This window comes from Triticum urartu, chromosome 3 (genome assembly GCF_003073215.2).
Source record: "Triticum urartu cultivar G1812 chromosome 3, Tu2.1, whole genome shotgun sequence".
Lineage (NCBI taxonomy): Eukaryota > Viridiplantae > Streptophyta > Magnoliopsida > Poales > Poaceae > Triticum > Triticum urartu.
This window is the reverse complement of record NC_053024.1, coordinates 274675814-274681922: the sequence shown is the minus strand read 5'-3', so window position 1 is coordinate 274681922 and position 6109 is coordinate 274675814.

The window sequence follows — 6109 nt, the reverse complement described above, 5'->3', positions numbered from 1 at the left end:
CCTGAGTCGCACTAACGCAAATATTTTGCAGGGAAACTATACTCAGGCATATGAATATGAGAGCGGTTCATCGACCGTGTTCATATGACCAAAAATTATCTGCTTATTCCTATGAGTATTATTGTCCACCTGCTAGACTGTTTGCTAAGGCTTCAAAGCCAAAATTCTCAGATGCTGCACTTAGACTTATTGCTTCTAAGCCACCCTTGAAGATGTGGGTGGTTAAGAAAGCTTAACTCTCTTTTGCAGGGAAAGGTCTCCAGCAGAAAAACAAAATCTTCTGATGCTATTGCTGGGGACCTTAAAAATCTTGTAGGGCGCAAGATAAAATGCCCGAATGGGATCAATATGTACTTCGTTCCTGAATCGCATGCTACTCTCCCTATTAGTCCTAATCTGGATTTAAGTTTTCATAACCCACTGGTTCGTCAAATGTTTATGCTTCACAATTCTCTTCGTGAAGCCTATCCCCCTAACTGTACTGTAGGGTACGACACCAGCGACTTCAAAATCTTCAGAATGGATTATTGACAGTGGGTGTACAAATCACATGACTGGCAGAAGAAGCCTTCTTATGGACTCAACATTACGTCCATCCGACAAGAGCCACATCACATTTGCTGACACTGGTAAAAGTAAGGTATTGGGTCTAGGTAGAGTTGCAATCTCAAAGGATCAACACATGGATAAAGTCATGCTTGTTGAATCCCTTGGCTTCAACTTAATGTCTGTCTCAATGCTTTGCGATCTTGAATATGATTGTAATGTTTGGAAAATATCGCTGCCTGGTGCTAATGGAATCTGACAAATCTCTAGTGTTTGAAGGGTATCGGAAAGGTGATTTGTACGTGGTAGATTTCTCAGCAGGACCACAACTTGCGGTATGTCTTCTTGCAAAAGCTTCAGAATGCTGGCTTTGGCATCGGAGGCTTGGGCATGCTGGCATGAGGAACCTCCACACCCTTGCGAAGAAGAAGCATGTCATAGGCATCGAGGGCGTCAAGTTCAAGAAAGATCATTTATGCGGTGCCTGTGAAGCAGGGAAGATGACAAGGGCAAAACATCCTTCGAAGACAATCATGACTACTACACAACCCTTCGAACTGCTCCACATGGATCTTTTCGGTCCCACTCACTACTCAACTTTTACTACTACTGCTTGCCTCTATGGCTTCGTCATTGTTGATGATTACTCTAGATATACTTGGGTACATAATCCTTTACAAGACTGAAGTGCAGGATGTCTTCAGACGCTTCGCCAATCGAGCTATGAACAATTTTGGCGCCAAGATAAAGCACATTAGAAGTGACAATGGCACTGAATTCAAGAACACTGGCCTTGATACATATCTTGATACCTTGGGCATCACACATGAATTCTCAGCTCCGTACACGCCACAGCAGAATGGCGTCGTCGAACGCAAGAACAGAACACTCATTGAAATGGCCAGAACAATGCTAGATGAATACAAGACTCCAAGAAAATTCTGGACTGAAGCCATTGATACTGCATGCCATACAATCAATCGTGTTTATCTTCACAAGCTTCTGAACAAGACATCTTATGAACTCCTAACTGGCAAGAAGCCAAATGTCAGTTACTTCAGAGTATTTGGCGCAAAGTGCTGGATCAAGGACCCACACCACACCTCAAAGTTTGCACCAAAAGCACATGAGGGCTTTATGCTTGGATATGGAAAGGATTCACACTCCTACAGAGTCTTCAATCTCTTCCATTACAAAGTGGTCGAAACAGTGGATGTGCGGTTTGATGAAACAAATGGTTCACAAAGAGAGCAACTGCCAAATGTGCTAGATGAAGTCCAGCTAGTGAATCAATCAAGCTTATGGGAACTGGAGAGATTATACCTGTCTGAAGCTCATCCTGAAGAAGAACTCATCATCTCAGCACCTGATCAACATGAAGACAATGCTCAGCATGAAGACATTCCTCCAAACAACAACGCAGATCAGCAAGAGCAAAGTCTTCGCCCTATACATCCTCGTGTTGCAAATGAAGTGCAGATTGACAGAATACTTGACAGCATCAATGCACCTGGTCCACTCACTCGTTCAAGGGCAACTCAGCTAGCAAACTTCTGTGGGCATTTCGCATTCGTCTCAATATCAGAACCCAAGAAAGTTGAAGAAGCCTTCATGGAACCTGAATGGATTCAAGCTATGCAAGAAGAGCTTCAACAGTTTGAGCTGAATAATGTATGGGAACTGGTTAAGCGTCCTGATCCACGGAAGCACAACATAATAGGCACCAAATGGATATACCGCAACAAGCAAGATGAGCATGGTCAAGTTGTCAGAAACAAAGCTCGTCTCGTTGCTCAAGGATATACTCAAGTGGAGGGCATTGACTTCGATGAAACTTTGCTCCTGTGGCTAGGCTTGAAGCCATACGCATACTGCTGGCCTATGCAAATCATCATAACATACTTCTATATCAAATGGATGTGAAAAGTGCCTTTCTCAATGGCAAGATTGAAGAAGAAGTGTATGTTGCACAACCACCTGGTTTTGAAATCCAAAACATCGGATCATGGTATACAAGACTCAACAAGGCACTGTATGGCCTCAAACAAGCCCGTAGGGCCTGTTATGATACACTCAAGTACTTTCTGAAGAGCAAAGGCTTCATACCTGGTTCCTGATCCCACTCTTTTCACGAAGACATATGATGGTGAACTGTTTGTGTGCCAAATATATGTGGATGACATTATCTTCGGCTGCACCAATCGGAAGTACAGTGAAGAGTTTGGATATATGATGCAAGAGCAATATGAGATGTCCATGATGGGAGAGCTGAAGTTTTTCCTCGGTCTTCAAATACGACAGCAACGCAACAGTATCTTCATATCTCAAGAGAAGTATCTCAAAGATTGCCTGAAGAAGTTCGGTATGCAAGACTGCAAAGGCTTCACAACACCGATGCCAGCCAAACATCATCTAGGTCCTGACGACAATGGTAAAGAGTTCGATCAAAAGGTATACCGCTCCATGATTGGTTCTTTGCTTTATTTATGTGCATCTAGGCCAGATATCATGCTTAGTGTTTGCATGTGTGCTCGATTTCAAGCGGCACCAAAGGAGTCGCATCACTTAGCTGTGAAGCGAATTCTTCGATATTTGGCTCACACCCCAACTCTAGGATTATGGTATCCAAAGGGCTCAGAGTTTGATTTGGTTGGATTTTCGGATGCTGATTATGCTGGTGACAAAGTTGATCGCAAGTCTACATCAGGCACATGTCACTTTCTGGGACGATCACTTGTATGTTGGTCTTCAAAGAAGCAGAACTGTGTATCTCTCTCCACTGCTGAATCTGAATACATTGCTGCTGGATCTTGCTGCGCTCAGCTTCTGTGGATGAAGCAAACACTCAAGGATTATGGCATTCATCTGAAGCAAGTGCCACTTTACTGCGACAACGAAAGCGCCATCAAGATTGCCAACAACCCAGTTCAGCACTCGAAGACAAAGCACATTGAAATTCCATCACTTTCTCAGAGATCATGTTGTGAAGGAAGACATTGATATCATACACGTCAACACTGAAGAGCAATTGGCAGATATCTTCACCAAGCCCTTGGATGAGAAGAGGTTTTGCAAGTTACGGTGTGAGCTAAATATCTTGGAATCCTCAAATGTCCTGTGATCAGGCACACATCCTAACACTTATGCATATTGATGACTTAGATGTGCAACGCACAAAGTAAAGTATATCTTCAATCAATGAAGACATACATTCTAAGTGTGAATACATTAATGTGGAATTTGACTTCGGAGCGCCACAATAATTGTGCGCCGTGTCTGGGTCTAATACTTCCTATACGGTGGGTAACGCCACCACCAAACGTTCCATTTTGAAGTGTTTAACTCATGGCGTTACCTTGCAATATCTTCACATTGGTTTGGCTTCGAACTTAACATGTCTTCATGATTATCTTCACTACGATGATTATATATATATATGCTCTAAGTGTTCTGTCCTCTACAGCATTCACTTATAGCTATGTCTTCTTGGTTGAATCTTTTGAACTAAGTGAATGTGATCGGACCCTAACCTCTCTATGCTTTCTATCTCAATTCTATCTCTCCAAGTCATATGCATTCTATTGAAAATGTTGAATGTCTTCACTGTGTCCTTGTCAGCTGAAGATATAGAGACAACCATAAAGTCCGTTTTTAATGCTCATTCCTCCACATAAAATCCGGAGAAGCAGGAACGACCGCCCGACAATTTAGGCATGCGTAGGCCGTGGAACAAACCCCAAACATCCGCTAACTGGCCACGCGTTCCTCAAATGCGAACCGCCAGGGGCACCTGTGTAATAGCATAGTGCCGCCCCTGAGCCTATAAATTCACACTTACCGCAGTCATTATCTCCTTCTTCCACCCTCACAAGAACCCTAGCGCCACATCTGGCACTCGAAGACGCCGGAGACGAAGCGCTTCGCTGCCGCAACCTCTCCAACGCCGTCCTCACGCCGACCGCGGACATCGTCCTCTCCGCCGTCGCCGTAGGTGTTTTCCGTCGCCAAGTTAGGGCACGGAGGACTGAACTGCTCGGCATCAACTTCCTTCCGTCTAGCAGTTCCAGTGTGGTAAATAAAACTTCTTTTTACAGCCTCTTTTGATCTCTTGGTTCTGTCACTTTCACATAAGAAGTTTCTCTTCACACCAGTTAGATCTCTCGCTGCATCTCATAACATGCCTAGTATATTCACTTGTGCTTCATAAAGTAGTTAGATTCCTCACTTGTACTGATCTATGGGTTCGTACAAATCTGGAACCAACTTCTTATCTATAAGTGAATGTCTTCGCACAATGAGGTCAATGTCTTCTAAACTGATTAATCTTCAAAACCTTCTGAGAATGCATATGACCTCTTCCCCTTCCCTCGCACCTTAATGCTGTCACAGGTACATGTCCGTGGGAGAATCCTTGGTTCTCATAGTCTGCATTCATTTGCAGAATTCCTACAGCATCACATAAACTCTCCTGAAGCCAGTTCCTGTTTGTCCAGAAAAAGAAAGCCTTTGAAGCCTTTGAAAGTTTTGAAGCCTTTCAAGTTAAAGTTTATGGCTTCAGTTGCAGCAGCAAGAAAGGGGGGCAGACAGAGACGTGAGGGAACTTCCAAGGATCTGCCTGAAGACTTGGCAGAAATGTACAAAACAGATCCAGAAGAGAGCTATGGGCAGCGCAAGAACCCGAATCCAATGGATTCGACGCTATTGGGCAGAACAGTGGTTCAAATACCGCTTCGTCACCCAGGAGTATGCTGAAAAGAATGCAATCAAGAGTCCATGGGGGGATATCTTATACAAGAACCTTGTACCCAGAACCAGAGATGAAGCCATTGCTCAAGGCTTCTACCCATGCATGGTCAGAGGACCACAGCCTGATGATGCGCATCCGTCGCCACTCCTCTGGGGTTGGTGTCGTGACGACAATCTCTTCAAACGCAACTTTCAGTTTGCTCAACAGTCTGCGAAGCTAAACAAGAAGAAATTTGGACTTGACTTCAATCCTGGTCCCTCCTCACTAAGGGCAGATGGCACACGCGACGCGGAACCCAATACAATCGGTCCGTTTGCCAATCTTGAGGGCCTGATCACCCACATCTTAGTCCAAGGGACTGCTGTGAATGACCCTCCAGCTGATTCTGAGTCTGATGAAGCTCCTGCTGTGCCGAAGCCAAAGCCGAAACCCAGTCCCATCATTTGCTGTGTGTTGCGTCTCTTAAGAGATTAGGGAAGATACGGCTACCACCCTATTACAGTCTGGCATCTGAGAAGCGAAGGAGGGTCAGTTTCCTTTCAAATGGCTTCGCCCTTGAGACAAAAATTTGAGCTCAGAGCCGAAAGGGCGGCTTTGAGGGAGCTCCACATCCTTCTGGGCGGTAATGTTTTCAGTCTGTGCGATTGTGGCATGATTGTATCGGCCACCGATCTCAAGCCCCTGAAGGCATAAGGGCTATGCCCAGCGCAACCACAGGCACGCATAGAGCATCCTACTGCTGGGCTGTTCATTGAGCCAGCCGCCGATTGGCAACACCGCGTTATTATTCTGCGCAGTGATTTGCGAGCTTGATCG